The following is a 27,365-nucleotide window of genomic DNA, read 5'->3' as shown; positions in this document are numbered from 1 at the left end:
TGAAAGACCTCAACTTATCCCTTGACACTTAGCAAAAGACACAACCTTTACTATTTACTACTTTTTCTTCTCCTTGCTTTTCTTCCCCTTCTCCTTCTCCTTAAGAATACCTTGTGGTCAGGAATGATTTGCTTCCTGTTCAGTTCTTTGGGTGCTGGGGTGGCTCATGAGACCAACATGGGACAAACACTTTGCCACAAATGGAACAGAGGTCATTAACAACCTGTTAGGGTAGTTCATTTGGAAGATGCCATTTTTTTGCTAGATTATTGTTCGTTCCTGATAAATAGATTTTAGGTTCTCAATATCATCATGAATGCTCCTCCATTTTGTTAGTGGGGTTGTTGCACTTTTGGGGGATAAAGCAGGCAAATGGGACCAGTTTATGTAGTCAACTTGGTAAGCACGAGCCAGTTGGCCAAAGGGCTAGGGCTAGCTTTCATTGCTGTAAAACGCAAGACTCTATCTGTGGAGGCAGAGGAATGGTCTAAATTTAGGGATGAACCCCTGCATCAGGACTCAACAACATTTCAGGTCCAGACGAAATGTCAGCAGGTCCTCATGCAAGGTCTCGACCTGAAATATTGAACATGATTGAACAAAAATTGTTACATGATTGGATAGAATTATAAAAGGGAAACCATCCATCTTCCTATTTCTTAAGAAATAGGAGCAGGAGTCAGCCATCTGGCCCGTCGAGCCTGCTCCGCCATTCAATAAGATCATGGCTGATCTGATCTTTGACTCAACTCCACCTACCTGCCTTTTCCCCATATCCCTTAATTCCTTTTTTATGTAAGAATCTATCTAACTAAAATATGTTTAATGATGTTCTTGATTTCTGCAGGATTAATGAGCAATGAGTGTACAGATCTGGTCAGTATTCATTGCTGTATCCAATTTCATGAGTATCTTGTGTTTTGCAATATCAGTCTCATTGTGACATTTGGAATGTAACCTCTTCATTAAAGATGTTTGGAGAAGGCGAGGGAGGGGTTATTGCTCTACCTTTCATCATAAATATGATATACAGCTGGGCTAATACACATCAATTATGATTAGGGTGCCTCAGAATAATGCATCTTGAAACAAAGCAGCACAAAGCTAAAGCTGCAAATATAACAGACAGCAACTTGTGGAGGAGTAAAGGAAGGATGATCCCCACTTCTGAGAGATGGATCCACTACAGCAGGCGCATAAAACCACTGGAGAGGTGCCATACATCTTTGTAAAATCTTCAAATACAATGCCAGGACAAAGTGGCCAATGTCATTTGTCCTCTCCCAGGCCAATAGCCCTGGCATTAAGGGTTTAATTATATATGGAAAGAAAATCAAACTGATGGAAGAACTCAGTGAGTCAACATCTGGAGAAGCAAAGTTAGATTAGCAGTCTCAGTTGTGACATGTGAGTAGGTCTTGGTACTGGGAGGATATGGGCAGTTGGAATACTGGATTGACTGGAGTTTTTGCAATGTGAATAATTTCAGGTCATCAGAGCAGCATTAGAATCATTTGTGCTGTAGGTACAAACTCAGGCAAGGGTAACCACCTTTACTTTGGAGGTTGAAGTTTTTATGATGAAGAGGATGTACTGTTTGACTGTCTAAAACCAATCCAAGATTGGAAGTATGCTATGTTAGCATTCTGAAAACAAAGAAACGGGAGAATGTTCAGGAGAAGTGATGCAAAATAATCCATCAATGTGGAAACTTCTGTATTTCTCTCTCTGCAAATAATATTGTCAAAGGTGACATATATTTAAGGAAAGGTTGACAATATATTTGTGCAGGACTCCAAAAATAAAGGCAAGAAATGCTGTTTGGGGTTGTGTGCATTACACTATTTATTTCTCTTTCCTGTTTGCCTTAAGGGCTTCAAGAATCAAACACTTAATTAGGAACAGCAGTAAGGTAACTTGTCTCCATTTGATTGGTGTCCATGTGAATGCTGGGTTTTAGGATAAGGTGGCAGGTTCCAAGTAACCAAATTTGTTGAACTTATTTTATTATTTTTCAGATGAAAATGGCAGGGCATGGAATCTGTATAAAGAAGGCAACTAAAGGTTAGAACAATGATTAAAATGATTCATCTGGCAACATTGTGCTACCCATTAGATTTCTTGTGTTAGATTCAGCTACAAGGAAAAATAAATCTTGTTTGCTTCCAATTGGTTTTATTCTTATTCTCTTGGGGCTGCAGACAGAAGATGACTATTCACTGGTTGATGTATATTAAAGCTTGAAATGAGTGGAGATTATATTTTCTGCCATCTATGCATATCTATTTTCCATTATATTTAATTGATTTTAATTAAAAGCAGCTTAAGACCAGAAAAAAAGAAGAATTTTATTTCATTATTTAATGAAGTAAATACAATGAACTGTAGCCTATGTGGAGAAGAATGATACGCACACAAAAGCCTTGAAAAATTAGACTGGTTTATTGCACTGGCCATCGTGCTTAAATGGGCCGTGGCACTGACGTCAGAGCCCCGTGTCATCGGAATGCCAGCCTACGATTGGCCAGTGTTCGCGCTATGCAGAGGTTACCTGGGACAATGTTCAGTGTCATCCCCAGGTCCGCATGGTCACTGCATTTGTCGGCCATTTTGAGGGCCAGTCTGTGTTTCCACACGTGGGCTGCTACAGAACAGCAATAAGGTACATGATAGAAAGTAATGTTTTTAGCAGACTGGAGCTTACTGTGGGAATATTGTTGAGGAGAACTGCTAATGTGTCTCAGAATTATCACCAGGGGTTTGAATTTCCCATACAATTGCAGAAGTCCTGAACTTTCTGGCTCCTTCTCACTTCCTATTCTCTCTGTTGCTTGTGGTTAAATTTGCTGTAAATCCAATGATGGACACAAAATCACTGCCATTCCCCAACATCTGCAGTCAGATTGATTCCAAATGTGAGAGGGTGAGCTTATGAGGAGAAATTGGGCAGTATGGGGCCATACTTATTGAAGTTTACAAGAATGAGGGACAATCTTACAGACATTTACAACATTATGAGAAGTATTGGTAGAAACAGGGAAGTATTGTTTGCACTGGGACATAAGGCTAGAACTATAACCTCGAGGTTCAGAAGAGTAAATTTAAGTCGAGAGATGAGGATGAACTGTTTCCCTCTGAAAATAATGGATCTGTGAAACTCTCTGCCCAATGATGTAGTAGAGGTTGCCTCATTACAAGCATTTAGGACACAGATAGATGTTTGGATAGTTGAGGAATTAAGGGTTATAGGAAATGAGAGGGTAAGTAATGCTGCGTCCTCGGCCTGATCAGCCACTACCTTATTGAATGGTAAAGCAGGCTCAAGAGCCAGATAGTTTAATCCTGCTCCTATTTCTTATGTTCTGATATCCTGAGCAATCTGTTGTTGAATCTGTACCAATGTGCAATCACTTCATGGAAAAGAATGGCTGCAAAGGGCAGAAGTCAAATTAATACACATATGTTTGAATTCATTGAGTTTATTCACATGGTATTAATTGATTAAAACTGTTATTGATTACTTTTTCCTTTAAATTTTAACAAGATATTCATTTATTTTATTGTTTTTTTTGAGAGGATGCTAAGAGACACTTTGACGTTTGACAGTTGTACTTATCCAGACAAATGGAGAGTATTCTGTCTCCTAAACTGTGTATTATAGATAGTGGAATCACCTGATTTATCACCTTCTCTTACAGATGTAGCATTTATGCTGATGGTCCATAAAGTCTCGAGTCATTGGTGACCACAAAGAGATGGAGAGTAATAGACAGGGTGATGGCAATGCCATTGAATATCAAGGATAGATGTCTTTCATTGGAGGTGGAGAATAGCAAACATGAATGTCATTTGACACTTATTATGCCATGATAATAATTGTATGACTAGTGGCACCATGGGTGATTTAACTAATTTATTTCCTTTCTGATATACTTGCATTAATTTTACTATAAATAACATGATTAACTTCAAAAATGCTCACATGTTAAACATGATAATTGATCCCACGCAGAAACCAATGTTTCCTGATTATCCACATGCTGAACATTTAACTGCAGATTTAGCATGAAAATCATATTTGCTAAAGGTTGTGAAATAAATGAAAAACAAATGCTCCTATTTCATTGAATCCAAGTGTGACAGCATCACTTTTCAATAATTTACTTAATTGAACTCGCTGCAGTTAAAGCAGCATCACCGTGTAATTTTTGATTGTTGCTTATGTTGGGCATCATGATCTTAGTTTGATTTAAAAGTAGGAAATTGTCCCAATGCCAAAGAATATTTTGAACCCTATTACTAATCTATCAAACCTGAGACTATTAAATTGCATAGTTATACATTTCTGCAGAATATATTTGTAACTTGATTATTAATAGCAATAACTGAGTCTATTAATAAACTAAATTGAAGTGATTATGTCAAATTGGTAATTATTTTTCCATCAAAAATAAACAAACCTATAAAGAAGTTAAGTACAAGTGTATTAATGTCAAAAGCTGGGACATATCCATTTTGGGATATCAGACAAAAGGGTCGATGCTTGATGTGAGAATGCCTCCTAACCTATTAGTTGTTTATTTTTTTATTGACTTCACTTTGCCATTGTGGGGTGGGATAACACCACCCTAAATAAGCACTATTTATTTATCTGCATCATTCATAATGACACAATTGCTGATAACTTATTCTACAAAGTGCTACTGGAACATTTCATATTTCTGGCAGTATCTTTCAATGAGAAAATGTACATAACACCCTTTCAAAACCAGTCCTCAAATATTGACAATGAACATATATTGGAGGATAGTTTAAAGGTTCAATCTGCATATGGAAGGGAAAAGGAGTGTTGATGTACACTCTTGCAATCATACCATGGCTAAATTATTCTAATCTATAGATCTGGGCTATCGGTCCTAAGATGTAACTTGAAATCACATAATCAGAGCTGTTGAATTTAAATGTAGTTAATTAAATAATTTGGAGCACAGGATTTGATGTGAAAAGTTTCTCCTGTACTTTAGGGTAGGCATTCAGACCTTGGTCTGTATGTATCTCCAGTCCCAAAACAATGTGGTGGACTCTAAACCGAATGATTAGCATTCTTGCATTTTTAAAGCTAAATTGTGCTCTTAAGTTTATTCAAATGTTTCAAAAGGCAATTGGGGATGAGCAATAAATGCTGGCCTTGCCACTTATACCAATGTCCTGAAAATAAAGGTCATATGAGACCCAATCCATGTGGTTCAATGATGAGACCTGAGATCTCCATTTAACTCAGATCTCATTTCCATGGACCCCCTAAGTTGGTGCTGGCAGTGTTATGTAAATGAAGAGGGAAGCTGATCAGTTCTCATCAGTCTGTAATTATCCATCTTTAATGTGGCAAAATATCCCAAAGTAATTCACAGAAATAAAGTCTAACAAATTCTATCAGGAAGCCAAAGGTAGAGAGTAAAACCAAATAATGATAAGCAAGATTTAGAAAATATGTAGAAAGGAACACTTTAAAGGCAGAAAGAGAGGTGGAGGGAGGATTAGAGAGCAAATTGCAAAGCTTGGAGCTTTCTCAGCTGAAGCCAACAGAGAACAAATATCAGAGATTCACAGGAGTGAAACATGAAAGTCTGCAGATGCTGTGAATGTAGAAAGGACGCAAAAAGGCTGGAGGAACTCAGCAGGTCATGCTCCGTTCATAGGAGCTAACTAAATCTAATCAAGTGTGGACGAGCTATTCTTCAAGGTATGAACAAAAGGCGGGCAGGCATTTTAATAAAAAAGCAGGGGGTGGAGGGAAGAAGAGGGGAGGACCACAAGCCAACAGCAAAAGGTCATAATTGAACATGGATAGGAAGACATAAGATGAAAGGTGAAAAATAATCAGGTGAGAGGGTGGCTCTGTGAATGTGGAACCGGAGGAAAGGAGACAGGGGAAAGGGGGAGAGAAAGAGACCAGGCTAGAGAATAGGAGATATAAGAGTTTGGAGGGGCAGGAAGGGAAGGGGAAGGGGCTATCAGAAGCCTGAGGTCACAGTGAATGACATCTAGTTGGAGGGTGCCCAGATGGTATATGAGGTGTTCCCCCAATTGCAGGTAGTCTCAGTCTGGCAATGCACAAGACCATGGACAGTTATGTTGTCATGGGAATGGGATGGGGAGTGAAATGAGTTGCCACTGGGAGATCCCCGCCATTGTAGCAGACAAAGGAAAGGTGCTCAATGAACCGATCTCCCAGACTGCATCTAGTCTCTCTGTCATAGAGGAGGCCACAACAGGAGTACTAAATGCAGTAGATGACCCCTGCAGATTCATGTGAAATGTTGCTTCTCTTGGAAGGACTGTTTGGGGACCCAAATTATAGTGAGGGAGGATGAATAGGCACAAGTGTAAAAATTCCTGCCATCACAGGGGTAGATGCCAAGAGGGGTGATTGGTGGGAAGGAAGGAGTGATCGAGGGAGTCACAGAGTTAGAGGTCCCTGCAGAAGGCAAAGGTGTGTCTTGTTGTGGGACGATGTGGCAGAAATGGTGAAAGATGATGTTAGATGTGGAGCCTGGTGGGGTGGCAGTTGAGGACAAGGGAAATCCTGTCATTGTGTATTGGGCTGTTGTGGACCAGGGGAGATGTGCAGGTGATGGAGGATATGTGTGTGAGGATTAAGTTGATGGTAGAGGAGGGGAAGCCACATTTTTTTGAAGAAGGAGGACATCTCAGATGAAGTCACATGAAAGACCTCATCCTGGGAGCAGATGCAATGGAGATAGAGCAAATGAGAGAAAGGAATGCAATCCTTACAGCAGATAGGGTGTGAAGACATCAAGTCAAGATAGCTGTGGAAGTTCATGGGTTTGTAGAAAATATCTTTTGAGAACTTGTCTCTCAAGATGAAGAAAGAGATTGAGAAAGGGGAGAGGGTGCTAAAGAGAGACCAAGTGAATTTGAAGTCAGGGTGAAAGTTGGCAGCAAAGTGGATTAAATTCAACGAGTTCATCGTGGGTATTTGAGGCAGCACAATGTGGTTATCGATGAAGCAGAAGAAGTGTTAAGGAGCCTTGCCTGTCATGAATCTGTGAAGCTTACTGCCCAAAGAAGAAGCAGAGACTGCCTCATTAAATATTTTTAGAGCCAATGTGGATTTTTGAATGATAGGGAAATTAAGAGCTATGGGGAGAAGGCAGGCAAGAAGAGATGAGTCCACAGCCAGATCAGCCATGATCTTATTGAATGGTGGAGCAGCCTCAATGTGTCAAACGGCCCACTCCTGCTCTTATTTCTTATGTTCATACATTGTTACAGCAAAAGTGGTGAAAATTTGGAATTAGTTTTTTTCCAGCATCTGTAAATATTGAGTCAATTAAAATGTTCATGATGGAGAGTGAACTATTTATGCCAGTTTAGGATGTTAGAAAAAAAAACAAGAACAGTTGAGGTCCAAAGCAATAATTTTATTATGCTTGGAAACACACATCGCAATGGTTTCCCCTCTTCCTCAACATTCCATGTTGTGGCATCCCTTGCAGGTGCTTAGGATGGGCTACCAAGGTAGTGGTGAAAGCAGACACAATAGTGGCACTTTTAGATAGTCAAGTGAATATGCAGCAAATGCAAGGATATGGATCATGTGCAGGCAGGAGAGATTTAGCAATATATCAGTTATTTAGATTATAGAATGAATGGCTTTGTGGCCAAGTTTGCAGATGATACCAAAATACGTGAAGGAGCCCATGGTGCTGATGAAACAGGGAGGCTGCAGAAGGACTTAGACACATTAGGAGAATGGGCAGAAAAGTTGTAAATAAAATACAATCTCGGAAAGTGTACAGTCATGTATTTTAGTAGAAGAAATAAATGGGTAGACTATGATCTAAATGAGGAGAAAATTGAAAATACCCAAATACAAAGGGACCTGGGAGTCCTCATGCAGGATGGCCTGAAGAAAAACTTGTGGGTTAATTCGGTGGTGAAGATGGCAAATGCAATGCTGGTATCCATTTCAAGAGGAATAAATTAGAAGAGCATGGATGTAATGTTAAAGCATTATAAGGCACTAGTGAGACTCACTTGAAGCATTGTGACCAGCTTTGCATGTTCTGATTTTTGAGAGGGTTCAGAGAAGGTTCACAAAGATGATACCGGGGATGAAAGACTTACCATTTTAGGAGTGCTTGACAGCTCTTGAACTGTACTCATTGGAATTTAGGAGAAGGAGGGGAAGATCACATTGAAGCATTTCAAATGATGAAAGGCATGGACAGAATAGATATAGAAAGGTTGTTTCCCATATTGGGAGAGTCTAGGACAAGAGGGCACAACTTCAGAATTGAAGGGCATCCACTTAGAACAGAGATGCTGAAAAATTTATTTAGCCAGAATGTGGTTAATGGCCACAATATTGCCACAGGTGGTTGTCAAGACCAGGTGATTCTGTACATTTAAGGCAGCGATTAATAGGTTCTTGATTAGCCAGGGCATTAAAGGTAATGGGGAGAAGTCTGAGCAGTGGGGCTGAGTGGGAAAATGGATCAGCATGTGATTGAATGATGGGCAGATTCAATGAGCTGAATTTCTCCTCATCACTTATGGTCTTATAGTTTTAAGTATCACCAATGGTTCCTGTGCTGAACTGTTCTATATTAACACTAATCGGATTCTTACCTGTCAGTATTGAAGACACAAGAATAGGGCAGCAGCTGGTTGCAGTTTGATGAGTGACGGACTTCCTTAATTGTGCAGCTTCTCCATCATTCATTAAGATCCAGTCTGACAACTGATTAACAAACCACCACTAATCTGAATAGATGAAGCTGGAATAATAACGTGAAAAGTTCCAACAGTATTCCAAACAGAAGAGAGAACATCTTAGATATGGTGTACACAAATGTCCCTGGAGCATACAAGTCCATCACCCTCCCCAACCTCAGAAAATTGGACCACATTTCCATTCTGTTGAGCCCTGCATATAGACAACTGGTGAGTCAAATTAAATCAGTTTGCAGGGAGATTAGAACTTGGCCGAGGGAAGCCATAGGAAAGCTGCAGGACTGCTTTGGCATAAAGGACTCTTGGAGATTCAGGGAGGTGGCCACCTACAATGACCAGTATAACATCAATGAAAATACAAGCAGAGTGACCAGCTATATACAGTAGGTAAGTGTAGGGAGGATATCTTGATGACCAAACATGACACAGCCAGGGCAAACCAGAAACTATAGCTAGACATGTGCGCTACTCAAAATTCTTCAAGCAATCAGGAAGACAAATTGGAGTTATGCACTGAAGATCCAGAGTTAGCTGTGTGACACTGGTAACATAAGGTGCATGTGGCAATGCATTAAAACTATAATGGACCACAAGTCAATCTTGCAGGTCAGTGATAATAATGCCTCGCAACTTGGCAGGCTGAACATCTTCTACACATGTTCAATGCAGAAAATAACACAATGTCAAAGAAAGCCTCATTCTCCCCTCAGGTACAAACACCCTGAATAGCTGCAGCTGAGGTATGGAGGATCCCCCCTGGGGTGTACTATTATGTGGCCAGTAGGCAACACGCGCAGTTTGCACAGGAACTAAAAGTAGATGACAGAAGTCGAGTGCACAGATGGTTCAAGCAACTCAAAAAATAAAGTTATCTATTGTTAAAACTCTGCAAGATTGTTCTTCTTCAAGGAACAAACATAACATGGTGTCAAATGCATGCGAGTAAGAAAGAATTGTTCCCGACATGGATAAGTTAAATCCTCCTAAACTGATGCAGTTTACTGCCAATCTAACTGATAATTGGAAACACTTCAAACAGGGATTCATCATTTATTTAGAGGCTGGTGGAGAGGGAGAGACTGATGAAAAATGGAAAGCATCTATATTTCTACATGAGATGGGTGAAGATCCCTTGGATTTCTGTAACAGTTTTCAAATTGATGGCACAGCATTCGCATTGGACACTCTAATGACAAAATTTGAGGAGTATTTTGTTCCAAGTAAAAACATCACGTTTGAGAGATTCAAGTTTTTCTTTTGTGATCAGAAATAGGAGCTTTGACCAATCTTTAGTCGACACTGACTAAGTCCTATGGATTTGGAGATCTGAAAAACTCATTCATTAGGGACAGAATAGTTTGTGTATTTCCATATAATGGGCTAGGAGAAAGAATGTTGCAAGAAAAAAAATTGACACTGAAAAAGGCTGTGAATATGTGTAGGGCATCAGAGACCACACGAGCACAAGGTAAGAAGCTGCACAGGATAGACACAACAGTGCATGCAGTGAAAACAGATAAGAACATCAGGAGTTTCCCAAAGCTACAGCAAAGCAAAGTGGTAGGCTCAAACAGCAAATTCGGCAGGTATGGAGGTAGACATATTTCAAAGATGAATCCTGCCTATGGAAAGTCCTGCAATAAATGTGGGAAGAAGAATCATTTTGCAAAGTGCTGCAAAGCAGGGGCTACAAAAAGAAAGGTGCACACAATGGATGAAGAAATGGAGGACTTCTTTGTGGATTCACTACAGGCTACTGCTGCTGGTAAAAATGGAATTGATTGTTGCAGTGACTGTGAATGAGACAGTCATTCCATTTAAGCTCAACACCAGAGCTCATGTAAATCTGTCATCTATGGATAATTACAAGACCCTTGAAATAAAGAGCAAGATTTATCCAGTGAAATTAAAAGTGACGGACTATGCTGGAGATAACATTCTAGTAAAAGGAGGCTGTATAGTCTTCAAACACAAAGGGCAGCATCTAAAGTCACAGTTATTAATTGTATAATGTGAATTTGGGCAATATTAGGTCTGAGTAGCTGTAAAGAGCTCAACTGGTGAAAAGAGCTTTCAAAGTGGCTTCACAGACCGAAGATGAGCACATAACATTCATGGAAGAGTGTTGTGTCTTCATCTTCGGGGTTTGGATGTTTATTTGGTATACACCAGATCCATGGAGATGGGACAGTGGGTTCTGTTGTCCATGAATGCAGGAAAGTTCTGCTTCCACTTCAAGACAAACTTAATGAGAACTAGCACACATGATTCGAATGAAAGTCATCCAGAAAATTGAAAAACATACAAATTGGGACAGCTCACTGGCCATCGTGCAAAAGAAAAATGGAGCATTGGGTCTATGCCTGGACCCAAGATATCTCAATAAAGCCATAAAGAGAGAGAATTTTAAATTGCCGACTTGTGAGGATATCATGTCCTGGTTTGCAGGGGCCAAGTGGTTTAGCAAACTTGAAGCATTGTCGGAGTTTTAGCAGATGACGCTTGATGAGGCAAATTCGAGACTATGCACTTTCAATACTCCTCAAGAAAGATACCACTTTCTTCAGCTACCATAAGGGATCTTGTCCATACCAGAAGTCTATCATAAAACCATCCACATGACCTGTGAAAGTATATGTGGAGTTGAGACCATGATTGATGATACATTGTATGGGCGTGCACCAAGAACTAAAATCATTTGGAACTAAGGCAAGTGCTTAGCATGACATGGAATCTAAATACCCTTGTTATGTAGACATAGTATTGTGTTTGTGTGGTTTTTTTTTTAAAGGTGAAAGATGTGTTATTATATGTGTATAATAAAGAACTACATTACCCAAAGGTAGCAACACTGCAGTCAACATCCAGTAAAGCAGTTATCACTTTCCTGAAAAATGTGTTGTGAGACATGGAGTTCCTTGTGAAGTTGTATCACACAATAGTCCACAATTTTCAAGCAGTGAAATTTGAGTCCTTTGCCAATACTTGGGAGTTTTAACATATAACTTCAACCCCACATCACCCAAAGTCTAATGGCCTAGCAGAGAGTTCTGTCAAGGTGAAGAGCCTCATGAAGAAAGCACATGATGGATGAGAGGATTTTCACAGAAGTCTAATGATTCACAGAAGTGCACCATTACAGATGGCCTTTCTCCTGCCCAAATGATGATGGATGAAGACATCCGTACCAACCTTCCAATGCATGAAGATTTGTTGACACCTAAAAGAGTACACAAAGTCAAACAGGCTAAAGTGGAAGAGAAAGTAAAACAAGAACAGGATCATGATAAGACTGTGAAAAGCCGACCAGTCCTGAAGCCTGGAGTTCAATTGGGAATCCGAGATCACAATTCTGGCACATGGTCCAGATAGGATATGTGCAAGAGGAAATAGATCCACAATCCTACCAGATCCTGATGGGGGAGGGACACTTGTGTGGAGCAACTGCGTGGATCTACGACCACAAGCTCCAATCGATGGTCGTGACCCTTCACCTGTCAGGACACAAAAGGGGTTGGCACATGTAGAAAAGGAACATGTTGTTCAGTGTTCACAGAAAGATACAACTACTAATGCAGCAAATGCAAGCCATACACCGGTGGAAGCACATATCAGACCAAAAAGGACAATTAAACCAGTCAGAGACTGATGGAAAGCTGCTGAATGGAAAGAGTCTGGCCACGGGATGTTGATACCCTTGTTATGTAGACATAGTATTGTCTATGTGTTTTTTTTTTAAAAGGGGAAAGATGTGTTATTATGTATGTATAATAAAGAACTACATTTCCCAGTAGGCAATGTGCATTGTTTGTGTGGGAACAAAAAGTAGTCTACGGCAGAAATCAAGCAGCTCGAGCAGTAAAGTTTTTTTAAAATGGAAGGGTGTTCTTCTTCAAGGAACAAACATAACAGGGTGAACCTAGAAAAGCAGCAGGACCAGATAACATACCTGGTCGAGTGCTGAGGGACTGTGCGGACCAGCTGACTCAGCTCCTAACTCTCCACAGGATTCAAAGCAGCTACTTGGAAGTCCATAGTCTGTCTGGGTAGGAAACAAATACTCAAGTCCCATCACACTGAGCACTAGTGCACCTCAGGGCTGCCTGCTCAGCCCGTTGTTCATGTTGCTAACTCACGATGGTACTGTCAGGTTCAGGCCAAACAGAATCATCAAGTTTGTGGATGACACAACAGTAGTTGGCCTCATCAGCAATAATGATGAGTCAGCTTACAGAGAGGTGGTTGAAAGGCTACTACAGTGGTGCATTAGCAACCACCTGAGTCTCAATTTGAACGCGTAAAGGAGATGATTGTGGACTTCAGAAGGATGAAGGACCACTACCCACTACATTTCAATGGCTCCATCACAGAGAGAATGGGGAGCACAAAACTCTTTGACATCAATTTAAACCTATCCTGGACCTAGAACACCTCCTCATTAGTCAGCAAGATTCAGCAGTGCCTACACTTCCTAAGGAAGATGAGGAAGGCAAGGCTACAAGTTACCATCCTAACATCCTACAAGAGAGAGTGTCCTGGCATCATAGTATGTAAAGTGTAGTAGGGTAGCTGCAAAGCATCAGATCAGGGGTCAGTACAGAGGGTGATTAAAGCTACTGAGAAGATCATTGGGGTCGCCCTTTGATGATGTCTACAAGGAACTGTGCTAAAAGAGGGCTCAGAAAAGTATCAAGATTCTCCCAGCCCATAATATCCTTCAGACACTGTCTTCTTGGAAGAAAACACCAGCATAAAAACAAGGATTGCCAAGATGGGAAACAGTTTCTTCCTGCAGGTGGTGAGACTGTTGAACAATCCTCAAAATCCAAAAATTATTTTTATACATATTTATATCTCAATATGTATATATGTTGTTTATGTGTAGGGTGTACTGTGAGTCTGTGTGTGCACTCTGGTCCAGAAATACACTATTTTGTCGGGTTGTATATGTACAATCAGATGACAATAAACATGAACTTGAATTGAATTGCTTGAGGGAACAATTTTCCGGATTTGCACACAAGTGATTTCTACTCAATATTCAACCTCCACATGAGTGGCCTCCATACTCATCTACAGAATAAAATACAAACAAAGATCAAGCTTACTTCATGAGTACCTCCCATCACATCATTGCTCTCAAGTTCAAGAGCTCGAGGATCATGGGCTGTCAGCTCTAAATTTTCCATCATGTCAGGCATTTTCTTCATCATGACTAGATATAAATCCTGGAATTCTCAACCAAAAATCATAATGAGAATGATCAGCTTTTTAAAATATTTTTTTATTTTTCACACTGTGAACCATATCAACCAAAATATGTACAAATGTTTCTCATTAAATTTACACAGTGGCATCTTCTCCCTTTCCCCCTCTTTCCCTCCTTCCTCTCTTCCCACCCATCCAAAACCCATAAATATTCAACATATACAATACAAAAAAACCATAAAACAAAATCTTCACACAAAGGAAAATAAACAAGAAAAATGCTTCATCTATTTGTTACACACCGGATCAAGTAGTTTTGTCTTCTTATCAATGAAGGTCCGAGGCAAGCTCTCTCTGTTATGTTCCATGTACAGTTCCCAAATTTGTTCAAACAATGTGACTTTATTTTTTAAATTGTATGTTATTTTTTCCAATGGAATACATTTATTCATTTCCATGTACCATTGCTGTATTCTTAGGCTCTCTTCCATTTTCCAAGTTGACATTATACATTTTTTTGCTACAGCTAAGGCTATCATAATGAATCTTTTTTTGCACTTTATCCACTTTGAGGCCTAATTCTTTATTTCTTATGTTACTTAGAAGAAAGATCTCTGGATTTTTTGGTATGTTATTTTTTTGTGATTTTATTTAATATCTGATTTAGTTCTTCCCAAAACTTATTCACTTTCTTACATACCCAAATTGCATGTATTGTTGTTTCCATTTCCTTCTTACAGCAAAAACATCTATCTGATAATGTTTGATCTCATTCTTTTAACTTTTGAGATGTGGTATATAACCTGTGTAACCAATTATACTGTATCATGCGTAACCTTGTGTTTATTGTATTCCTCATAGTTTCAGAACATAACTTTTCCCATGCTTCATTTTTTATCTTTATGTTTAAATCCTTTTCACACTTTTGTTTAGGTTTATAGTTTATTTCATAATTTTCTTGCAGCTTAACGTACATGTTCGTTATAAATCTTTTAATTATCATTGTGTCTGTAATCACATATTTAAAGCTGCTTCCTTCTGGTAATCTCAATCTGTTTCCCAGTTATCCTTTAAATAAGCTTTCAGTTGATGATATGCAAACATTGTACCATGAGTTATTCCATATTTGTACTTCAAATATTCAAATGTTAATGAATTATTTCCCAAAAAAACAATTTTCTATTCTTTTGATTCCTTTTCTCTCCCATTTGCTAAAGGAAAGGTTATCTATTGTAAAAGGGATTAGTGGATTTTGCGTCAATAATAATTTTGGTATTTGGTAATTCGTTTTTTTTCCTTTCTAAGTGGATCTTCTGCCATATGTTAAGTAAGTGATGCAATACTGGTGAGCTTTTATATTGCACCAACTTTTCATCCCATTTATAAAGTACCTTCTCCCCTATTTTATCTAGTTCTATCTTAGTCCAGTCTGGTTGTTCCCTTGTCTGGTAAAAATCTGATAAATACCTTAATTGTGCAGCTCTATAATAATTTCTAAAGTTTGGTAATTGCAAACCACTTTAGTTATACCTCTCTGTTAATTTATCTAATGGTACCCTCAGTTTCCTCCCTTTCCACAAGTATTTCCTTATTACTGTCTTTAGTTAATTAAATAATTTTTCTGTTAAGAGAATTGGTAATGTTTGAAATAAGTATTGTATCCTTAGGAACACATTCATTTTAATGCAGTTTACCCTCCCCATCAAAGTTAGCGATAATTCTTTCCAATATTCTAAGTCCTGCAATTTATTTATTAGGAACATGGGAACAAAGGAAGTAGGAACAGGAGTAGGCCAAAAATGGCCCATCGAGCCTGCTCCGCCATTCAATGCGAATATGGTTGATCTAATTTATGACCTAATTCCACCTACCTGCCTTCTCCCCATATCCCCTAGTGGCTGATAATTTAGTTTGTAGTAATTTGCTTAAGTTATTATCTAATCTAATACCTAATACCTAATTATCTATTATCTAACCTAATACCTAGATGTCGGATTGTTTGTGCTTGCCATTTAAATGGTGATTCTTTTTTAAATTCTGTATAATCCACATTACTCATTGGCATCACTTCACTTTTCTTTGCATTGATCTTGTACCTTGATATTTCTCCATATTCCTTCAATTTCTTATGTAATTCTTTTATTGATATCTCTGGTTCTGTTAGGTATACTATGATGTAATCTGCAAATAAGCTGATTTTATACTCTGTCTCCTTTCTTTTTATCCCTTTTATTTTATTTTCTATTCTTATCAGTTCTTCCAAAGATTCTATTGCTAAGGCAAACAAAGAGGGGGATAATGGACATCCCTGTCTAGTTGACCTACTTAAATTGGTTCAATACATATCCATTTACTACTACCTTCGCCAATGGTCCATTATATAATGCTTTAATCCAATTAATATATTTTTCCAGTAAGTTGAATTTCTGTAATACTTTAAATAAGTAGTTCCACTCTACTCCGTCAAAGGCTTTTTCTGCATCTAAAGCAACAGCCACTGTTGGTTTCTTATTTCTTTTAACTGCTTGAATTAAATTAATAAGTTTACAGACATTATCCGCTGTTCGTCTTTTCTTAATAAATCCAGTTTGATCTTGTTTTTCTATTTTTGGTACACAATTGGTCAATCTGTTTGCTAATAATTTCACTATTATCTTACAATCTGAGTTAAGTAGAGATATTGGTCTATATGATGCTGGTGTTAATGGATCCTTCCCCGTCTTTGGTATTACTGTAATTATTGCTGTCTTATATGAATCTGGCAAGTTTTGTGTTTCTTCTACCTGGTTCATTACTTCCAGGAGAGGAGAAATTAATAACTCTTTAAATGTTTTATAAAATTCTATGAGAAATCCATCCTCTCCTGGTGTTTTATTGATCAGCAGCTTTTTTCATATATCCTGTACTTCCTCTACTTCAAATTGTTTTATTAGTTTATTTTGTTCCTCTTCTTGCAATTTTGGCAGTTCAATTTTAGTTAAAAACTCCTCTATATTATTATCTTTCCCCTTGTTCTCAGTTTGGTATAATTGTTCATAAAATTCCTTAAAGTTTTCATTACTCTCTGTTGAGTTATATGTATTTTGTTGGTCCTTTTTTCTTGATGTCAATACAGTTCTTTTAGCTTCTGTTTTAAGTTGCCAGGCTAATATTTTATGTGTTTTTTCTCCCAGTTCATAATTTTTTTTGCTTTGCTTTCATTATGTTCTTCTTCACCTTATATTTTGTAATGTTTTGTAATTTATTTTTTTGTCTGCCAATTCTCTCTCTTTCATTATATCATCCCTTTTTACTAATTCCTTTTCTATACTTACTATCTCCCTTTCCAACTGCTCTATTTCCCAATTGTAATCCTTCTTCATCTTAGTTACACAACTTATTATCTGTCCTTTAATGAAGCCTTTCATTGCATCCCATAATATAAATTTGTCTTTCACTGATTCTGTGTTTATTTCAAAATATGTTTTAATTTGGCATTCAATAAACTCTCTAAATTCCTGCCTTTTAAGTAGCATGGAGTTTAACCTCCATCTATATGTTCTTGGTGGGATGTCCTCCAGTTCTATTGCTAATAACAGGAGTGAATGATCTGATAGTAGCCTAGCTTTATACTCAGTTTTCCTAACTCTCCCTTGAATATGGGCCGACAACAAAAACATATCAATCCTTGAGTATGTTTTATGCCTACTCAAATAATATGAATATTCCTTCTCTCTTGGATGTTGCCTCCTCCATATATCCATAAGTTTCATTTCCTGCATTGATTTAACCATAAATTTGGCTACTTTATTCTTTTTGTTTGCCTTTTGTCAGTTTTATCCAACATTGGATCCAAATTAAGGTTAAAATCTCCTCCTATCAATATATTTCCTTGTGTGTCTGCAATCTTCATTAGGTGCATATATATTGAGCAAATTCTGAGTATATCTGACACTTTATCATTACATACCTCCTTGTTGGATCTATTATTTCCTCCTCTATTTTGATTGGTACATTTTTATTAACTAATATAGCTACACCTTTAGCTTTTGAATTATAGGATTCTGCCATTACGTGTCCTACCCAGTCTCTCTTTAATTTGTTATGCTCCACTTCAGTTAGATGCATTTCCTGCACAAATGCTATATCTAATTTTTCTTTCTTCAGTAAATTTAGTAGCCTCTTCCTTTTAATTTGGTTATGTATTCCATTAATGTTTATAGTCATATAGTTCAACGTGGCCATCTTATATCTTGCTTACACCTCTTTTCCACTTCCTCACCACCTCCATCCCCCTTTTTCCCATTTTCATCTCTTAGTTTTCCCTTTTTAAACTCAATGTACGACAACACATTTAAAACATAAAATACTCCAACAATTCCCACACCCTTAACCCCAAATGCTCCTCCCTCTCTGAGTTGCCCCTTATCCCTTGCCAGGCAACCACAACTCCCCTTTCCATTTGGATTGTGATCTTGCTCGGAAGCATCAACTGATTTTTCAGTGACGGTTATTACCTCTCCCCCACAGTCCCCCAAGAAAACACTTTATTTTACACATATAACAAATTTCTCTTTCTTTTCCCCCTTACTTCCTTCCTTCCCTTCCCTTTTCCCTCTTTAGTTCTTTATATATACATTGTTTTTACATCTTTATATATACTTTATCACCGTTTTTCATTCTGTTACATCTCTTCATCTCTTCTGTCTTGCAAATGTTCTGCGAATTCTTGTGCTTCCTCCGGATCTGAGAACAGTCTGTTTTGTTCCCTGGGTATAAATATTTTAAGCATGGCTGGATGTCTTAACATGAATTTATAACCTTTTTTCCATAAAATTGTTTTCGCTGTATTAAACTCCTTCCTCCTCTTTAAGAGTTCAAAACTTATGTCTCAGTAAAAAAATATTTTTTGGCCCTTGTATTCCAATGGCTTATTATCTTCTCTAACTTTATTCCTTCCCTGTTCCAGCATATTTTCTCTTGTACATCTCAAAAAATTTACTAAAATAGATCTTGGTTTTTGATGTATCTGTGGTTTTGGAGTTAGTCCTCTGTGTGTTCTTTCTATTTCTATTCCTTCCTGCATTTCTGTCATTCCCGGGACTTTCAGGATCCATCCTTTTATAAATTCCTTCATGTCTGTGCCTTCTTCACCCTCTTTGATGCCCACTATTTTTATGTTGTTTCGCCTACTATAATTTTCCAACATATCAATTTTCTGAGATAACAACTCTTGTGTCTCTTTAATTTTTTGTCACTTTCTTCCAATTTTTCTCTTAAGCCATTTACTTCCATTTCTATAGCCATTTCCCGCTCTTCCACACTCTCTACTCTTTTCCCTATTTCTGTCATGACCAGTTCTAAACTTTCCATTTTATCTTCTGCTCTTTTCATTTTTCTTTTAATTGCACTAAATTCTAATGATAACCATTCTTTTAATGCTCTCATTTGTTCTTCAAAAAGGGCTTTATCTATATTCTGTCCATCTGTTTTACCTTCTATTTCTCTGTAAAGATCTTAGTCTTCTTCTTCCTCTTCTTCAGTGTCTGTACCTGTGTTTGTGTCTTCTTCTCTTCTGTTTTTCCTAATGAGCTGTTTATATCTCTTTGCCGGGCCTCCTCTTGTTGGGCCTCTTGTTGTTGGTCTTCCACTCCTGGGCTGCCTGTCTGTCAGGCTTCCTGCCATTGATCCTCTTGTCGGTCACCCCGCCGTCTTTCTCACTTGTCTGTTTCATCGCTTCCTCCCTGATGCTATCCTCATCCTCCAGCTAAGGGGCCTGGTGTTGGGTGTCCCTCAGCTGGTCGTGCTGTGACTGCCTGCTCTTCTGCTGAGCCTCCCTCCCGTCGGTGTTTTCTTTTTCCTTTGATTGCGCACTTTTGTTTGGCTCCAAGAGCCAAATTTGAAGTCCATGGGTCAGGAGGTCGCAACTCTGCAGGGCAGGCACCAACCTCAGGGATTGGGTGCTCTTCGCCACCACAGCTCCCTGTTCCTTCGTGCAGGTAAGGCCTTTATCTTTCTTCTCCGGTGACTTTTCTTTTTTTTCAGTTGTTTTTACTTTCTCCTTCTTGGGTGCCATCTTCTTTCTCTTCTCTGTTACTTTATCTTCTATTTCTTATATTTTATATTTGTTGAGCTTTGTCTTTTCCTAACTTTTTTTCTTTTTTTCTGGGGAGGGCTGGTTTTAGCTGACCAGCCACTACTCCATCACGTGACTCCCTCATGAGAATTATCATCTTAAAGATGAAAGTGTTCAAGAGGACAACCACCAAACTTGCAATGAAAAATAAAGAACAATTAAAAAAAATAAACTAAGGTTTATTAATAGCTGAAGTACAGAAATTATACAGATCTATTTTCAACAATAAAGCTAAAGAAATCCTAGCTCATCATGTTTTTAAATCATTAAGTATACCGTCTCACAGTTTTGAAATATATTGTTTCGTAGATGGATAATTCCAGATGTACAGTTAATCATTTAAAAAAAAACCTTCTATTTCTTTGTTCAACATTTGGTGTGGAATAGCTGTGAAAACACAAATGTTGGTTTGCATTTCAGATTGCCACTCATCAACTTGGACCCAATTAGGCATTGACTTGTACCCAGTAACCCAAGATGGTTTCATTACCATCATTCAAATTAAGCAAAGCTTTTTGACCATCTACTGACTTTAGTCAATCTGATTGAATGGATTTTTTGGTGTCAGGTATTCAAACATTAGGAATCTGGCCCATTAATGAATTATAAATTTCCATGTTGGTTTTTCCACAGGAAAAAAATACAATATTCACTTGCTATTCATGCTGAACAATTCCAGTTGAAGAGTTGATATTGATAATATTCAGAATGATAAAACGTGAGTGCTGTACATTCTTGTAGTGTGTAATTTGGAGCCAAAGTTATGCTCTACATATCCACAATTAACCATTATTCCATGTAGATATTATCCTGTAAATAACAATATGTAATTAAAAATGTCTTCAAGTAATGCAAATGAATTCAATAAAGAAATGTAAATTTCCCTTGTGAATTACACTCTCGCCGTTTCACTAGTTCCAGAAGCCAAGTCAAACATTACTGGAGTCGGAGCAATTAACATCCGAGTAGACATGGACAGTAAGTCTTTTGTCTTTGTGTTTAGATGCAGAAAATAGGAAAATCATCTGAAGACTGATGAAAGGGAAATGTGTGATGAATGAATAACTAAACATATAGAAATACGAAACCAAACACTAAATAGGGAGAAAAGGGTAAATTAAGAATACATTTTTATATTTTATTTGTAATTTTAAAAAAAATCTGTTTTACACATTCAGCATGGTAACAGGTCATTTCAGCCCATGAGCCCATGCTGCTCAATTACACCTAATTAACCGACAACCCCAGTACGTTTTGAACAGTGGGAGGAAACTGAAGTCCCCAGGACACAGGGAAAGCAGACCAACTCTTTACAGACAGCACAAGATTTGAACTCCAGACTCGATTGCTGGCGCTGTAACTGTGCTGCCCAGTTAATAAGATAGACCATCGCCTTCCCAAGATCGTGTTATATGGCGAGCTCTCCACTGGCCACCGTGACAGAGGTGCACCAAAGAAAAGGTACAAGGACTGCCTAAAGAAATCTCTTGGTGCCTGCCACATTGACCACCACCAGTGGGCTGATATCGCCTCAAACCGTGCATCTTGGCGCCTCACAGTTCGGCGGGCAGCAACCTCCTTTGAAGAAGACCGCAGAGCCCACTTCACTGACAAAAGGCAAAGGAGGAAAAACCCAACACCCAACCCCAACCAACCAATTTTCCCCTGCAACCACTGCAACCATGTCTGCCTGTCCCGCATCGGACTTGTCAGCCACAAACGAGCCTGCAGCTGACGTGGACATTTACCCCCTCCATAAATCTTCGTCTGCGAAGCCAAGCCAAAGAAGAGAAGAAGAATTTCATTGTTAATGATAGGTTGGATTGAATATTTTGTATAATCATTAGTAGTTTGATGTTTTGGAAGGTAGAATCAACAATATAATTCACTATCAATATGACAAGGTTTCCACTATTGGAGGACCTTAATGAATACTTTGCTTCAGAATTCAGCTTTTGTGGGGATGACTTAAAGCTGACTGGAATGCTTGAGCATATTGACCTTTAAAAAGAGGTTCTGTTGGAGCTTTTGAAAATCATGAAGTGAGATAAGTCAGCAGGACCAAGCAAGATTTACCAAAGGCTACTGTGGCAAGTGAGGGAGGTGATTGCTGAGCCACTGGCAATGATCTTCGCATCATCACCAGTATTTTTTCTGTCCCTGAAGGTTCGTAAATGTTCAAGAAAATGAGTAGAGATAACCCAGGAAATTGAAGACGAGTGAGCCTTACTTCAGTGGTGGGCAATCTATTGGGGAAGATTCCGAAAGACAGGATTTACAAGCATTTAGAGAGTCATAATTGAATTTTGGAGAGTCAGCATGGCTACACTAGTATATAAGTTTCAGTAAGGCATTTGATAAGGTTCCCCATGCATGCTTATTCAGAAAATAAGGAGGCAAGGAATCCCAATTAGGTTTTGCTTTATAGATATGGAATTGGCTTCCCTAGAGGGTGGCCATAGATGGAAGTCGGTGATCAGGGTGTTCCACAGAGATTTGTTCCGTGGTTTTTATAAATGACCTGAATGAGGAAGTGAAAGAGTGGATAAGTAGGTTTGCAGTTGACGTGAAAGTGGGGGTTGCTGTTGATAGTCTGGAAGTTTGGCAGAGATTACAAAGGGATATTGATAGAACATACAGCACAGAATACTAAAGCACATTACAGGCTTTTTGGCCCTCGATGTTCCGCTGACCCATATATTCATTACAAAATGCTCTAAATCCTTCCTACCCCATAACCCTCTATTTTTCTTTCATCCATGTATCTGTCTAAGAGTCTCTTAAATGGTCCTAATATTTCAGCCTCCACACCATCCTTGCCAAGGCATTCCAGGCACCCACACCTCTGCGTTTATATACAAAAAAAATTACCCCTGATGTCTCCCTTAAACTTCCCTCCCCTAACTTTTACAGATGTCCTCTGGAACTTGCTATTCCTGCCCTGGGAAACAGGCACTGGGTGTCCATCTTATTTATGCCTCTCATAATCTTGATGACCTCTATTAAGTCTCCTCTCATCCTTCTATGATCCAAAGAAAAAAGTCCCAGCTCTGCTAACCTTGCCTCATAAGACTTACTTTCCAATCCAGGTAGCATCCTGGTAAATCTCTTTTACACCCTCTCCATAGCTTCCACATCCTTCCTGTAATTAGGTGTCAAGAACTGAACACAATACTCAAAGTATGGTCTCACCAGAGATTTGTAGAGTTGCAACATGACCTCTCTACTGTTGAACTCAATCCCCCTATTAATGAAGCCCAGCATCCCATAGGCCTTCGTAAATATCCTATCAACCTGTGTGGTGAACTTGAGGAATGTATGGATTTGGACACCAAGGTCCTTCTGTTCATCCACACTCTTAAGTAACCGACCATTAACATTGTACTCAGCCTTCTGGTTTGTCCTTCCAAAATGCATTACCTCACATTTATCTGGATTGAACTCCATCTACCACTTTTCTGCCCAAATCTGCAACCTGTCTATATCCTTTTGAAACCTTTGACAACCTTCAGCTTCATCCATAACTCATCCAACCTTTGTATCATCTGCAAACTTACTGACCCATCCTTCCATCTCTTCATCCAGATCATTTATAAAAATCAAAAAGATCATGGGTCTAGAACAGATCCCTGCAGTACTCCACTAGTCACTGACCTCCAGGCAAAATACATTCTTTCCACTACTACTCTCTGCTTTCTACCTACAAGTCAAATTTTTTATCCACATAACCAAAGATCCATAGATCCTATGGCTCATGACTTTCTGGATGAGTCTCTCTTGGGGACCTTGTCAAATGCCTTGATAAAATCCAAGTAGACAATATCTACCGCCCTACCTTCATCAATTTTTTTTGTTACTTCCTCAGAAAACTCAATTAGGCTTGTGAGGCATGATCTTCCCTTCACAAAACCACGCTGACTATCCTTGAGTAGACTGTACTTCTCTAAATGTTCCTATCCTTAAGAATCCTCTCCAATAGTTTGCACACCACTGATGTAAGACTCACGAGTCTATAATTCCCAGGATTCTTCCTATTAAATTTCTTAAACAATTCACCAATCTCCAATTCAATTCTTCAATCCTCCGACACCTTTCCGTGGCTAAAGAGGAGTGAAAGATTATAGGTTCTGCCCCAGTTATCTCTTCCCTCACTTCCCACAGCAACTTGGGGTATATCACATTTGGACCTGGAGACTTATCAATTTTGATGTTTTTAAGAAGATCCAATACCTTCTCTTCCTTAATCTCCATATTGCCTAGCACATAAGCCTGTTCTATTCCGACCTCACCCTGATCTAGATCCTTTTCTCCTAAGAATACTGAAGTAAAGTTAAGATCTCCCCACCTCCTCCACCTCCAGGCACATGTTGCCTCCTTTATCCTTTAGCGGCCCCACCTTCATTCTCATCATCTTTCTTTTCTTCACATATGCCTAGATCACCTTGGAGTTCTCCATAATCATTCATGCCAAGGTCTTCTCATGCCCCTTTCGAGCTCTCCTAAGTCCTTTCTAGGGATGGAGAACTTGGCTGGGAAATGGCAGATGGACTATAGCTCAGAAAAGTATAAAGTGGTTCATTTCATTCGGCCATATTGAAGGCAATTATATGGCAGAATTGTGAGTAGTGTGGACTAACTGAGCAATATTGGGATCCATGCCCAGAGGACATTCAAACTTGCTACATGGTATGGTATGGTATGTGAATAAAGTGTATAATGTGGTGACGTTCATTAAACGTGAGATCGAATTCATGCCATGAGATAATGTTACTGTTATATAAGACCTTGGTTAAACCCCAATTAAAATACTGTGTTCTGTTCTGGCCTCTCATTACAGGAAAGATGAGAGTGCAGTGGAGATTTACAAGGATATTGCCAGGATTGGAGTACATGTTTTATGAGGTTAGATTGAGTGAACTTGACATTGTCTCTCTGGAGTGACGGAGGATGTGGGGTGATCTGATAGAGGTGCATAAGATGATGAGAGGGATTGATTTTGAGGATGGTTGAGGCTTTTTCCTAGGGCTAACACACTGATAGCATAGTTTTAAGGTGTTTTGGATTAAGTATAGAGGTGATGTATAATGTCCGTTCCTCGCACAGAGCATGGTAGGTGCATAAAATGTGCTGCCAGCATTGATGGTGGAGGCAGGGACAATAGAATCTTTTAAGAGACTATTTGGTAGGTGCAGTTGTTACAGTACATCATTAGGTCAACAGAACATTGTGGGTTGAAAGGCTTGTTCCATGCTGTAGATTTCCATGATCTATGTTCTTGTATAAGCATAGAAATGTTGAAAGTTTGTAGATCTAAAGCAAAGAGAGGGGAAAGGTGGAAATAGATAGCATGCCAGGAAACATCTATGGAGAGAGAAACATAACTTAAGTGATGTTTCCAAACCAGTATTTCTCAACAGGATTTCTTCAGGTGTTACCTTGAAGTGGTCAATATTTTCCATTTTGTTATCATTATCTCTCAAGTTCCAAATCGAAGAAAACCCATTCCACAAAAAAAGCAGTTGGATTTTATCTTCGATTCTATTTTTTCAAGGAATATTACTGTGAAGCTGTTTCAGAATATAGCAATTACAAGCTAGAATTAGAATTTATCCCCATGAACAAGTCATAAAATCCATTGTTTTGCAGCATAGTTCAAAGACCCATATCATCCACTTCACAACAATAAATAAAAACAGTGCAAGGAAATGTCAAAGTAAAGCAGTCCCTTTGGTTCACTGATCATTCAGGAATCTGATGAAAGTGGGGAAGAAACTGTCCTTGTGCCACTAAGTGGTCAATAGACAATAGACAGTAGGTGCTGGAGTAGGCCAATTGGTCATCTTTTGGCTCCTGTACCTTTTTCCCAATGGTGGCAGAGTGAAGAGGGCATGGCCTGATTGGTGGAGGTCCTTGAGGATAGAGGCTCCTTTCTTAAGACTTCTTGTAGATGTCCTCCATGGAGAGAAGTCTAATGCCTGTGATGTCACAGACCAAGTTAACAACCCTCTAGAGCTTTTTCTTGACCTGAGCATTGACAGTTCCATACCAAACAATGATGCAATCCAGCCAGGATTCTCTCCACAGTACACCTGAAGAGGTTTTCAAGAGTCTTCTGTGACATACTGAACCTCCTCAAATGCCTCACAGAGTATAGCCATTGGCGAGCCTTCTTCATGATAGCATCAAAATGGAGACTCCAGGACAGATCCTTGGAGATGTTGACACCCAAGAATTGGAAGTTCTTGACCCTCTCCACTATTGAGGCCTCGATGAGCACTGGGTTGTGTTCTCCTGACTTCTTCCTGAAGTCTACAATCATCTCCTTGGTTTTGCTAATGTTGAGCGCAAGGTTGTTGGCGTGACATCATTCAATGAGCTGATCTATCTCCCTCCTGTATACTTCCGCATTGTCATTTGTGATTCTCCCAACAACTGGGGTGTCATCGACATATTTGTAGATAGCATTGGAATTGTGCCTGGCCACACAGTCATGGGTGTATAGTGAGGAGCAGTGGGCTAAATATGCATCCTTGAGGTGCGCCTTTGTTGATAGTGAGGCGGAGACTTTTTATTAATTTGTAGTGACTGTGGTCTTATGATGAGAAAGTCAAGGATCTTGTTGCAGAGGGGAGTGCAGAGGCCCAGGGTTTGGTGCTTCTTGACCAGCACTGAGGGAACAATGGTGTTAAAGGCTGAGCTGTAGTCTATGAAGAGCAGCTGTATGTATAAGTTGCTGTTTTTGAGGTGTTGTAAAGATTGAGAATGATTGTCATAAACAAGTAAAATGCACAGATGCATCAAAACTCTTACTGCTGCAGCCACACAGATAAGCAGTTACCAGCATAAGCCAGGATTAAAATCATAGATATGGCTATTTACTTAATGCATTTAATTATTTGACCATAAGAGAGAGGTGCAGAAATGCAAACCCATCGAGTCTACCCCGGTATTTAAACATGAGCTCATCTATTGTCCAACTCATCCTCATTGCTTGGCCTTTTCCCCGTAACCTTTGAAACCCTGACTAATCAAGAACCTATCAATCTCTGCCTTAAATACACCCAATCACCTGTCCTCCACAATGGTCTGTAGCAACAAATTCCACAGATTTACCACCATCTGGCTGAAGAAATTCCTCTACATTTCTGTTCTTAGCTGATGCCCTTCAATCCTAAAGTTGCCTTTTAACATTTACTCTGTCAATGCCTTTCAACATTCGTAATGTTTCAATGCAATCCCCCCCAAATTTTCCTAAATTCCAATGAGCACAGACCAAGAGCTG

General features: G+C 39.0%; 2 long non-coding RNA genes across 3 annotated transcripts in view; one reads left to right on the top strand and one right to left on the bottom strand.

Annotated features, from left to right (window-relative positions):
- The window catches only part of LOC138757268 (uncharacterized), a 40,600-nt gene extending 38,461 nt beyond the window's left edge, over window positions 1-2,139 (top strand). The window contains exon 3 of the long non-coding RNA XR_011353468.1: window positions 2,019-2,139. This is a non-coding gene — a long non-coding RNA (uncharacterized lncRNA). The remainder of the gene's footprint in view (window positions 1-2,018) is intronic.
- Window positions 1,936-13,976, bottom strand: LOC138757269 (uncharacterized). Of its 2 annotated transcripts, none has more exons than XR_011353472.1 (3): window positions 13,869-13,976; window positions 8,656-8,804; window positions 1,936-2,041 (listed from the first exon to the last, which is right to left on the bottom strand). It is a non-coding gene; the product is annotated as an uncharacterized lncRNA (long non-coding RNA). The 2 variants fall into 2 exon arrangements; XR_011353473.1 differs by lacking the exon at window positions 13,869-13,976 and adding an exon at window positions 12,710-12,801.
- Between the last annotated feature and the right edge of the window lie 13,389 nt (window positions 13,977-27,365).

The sequence above is a fragment of the Narcine bancroftii genome, chromosome 3, assembly GCF_036971445.1.
Source record: "Narcine bancroftii isolate sNarBan1 chromosome 3, sNarBan1.hap1, whole genome shotgun sequence".
Taxonomy (NCBI): Eukaryota; Metazoa; Chordata; class Chondrichthyes; order Torpediniformes; family Narcinidae; genus Narcine; species Narcine bancroftii.
Note: the sequence above shows the minus strand (reverse complement) of the source record. Positions and strands in the feature narration are given on the sequence as shown.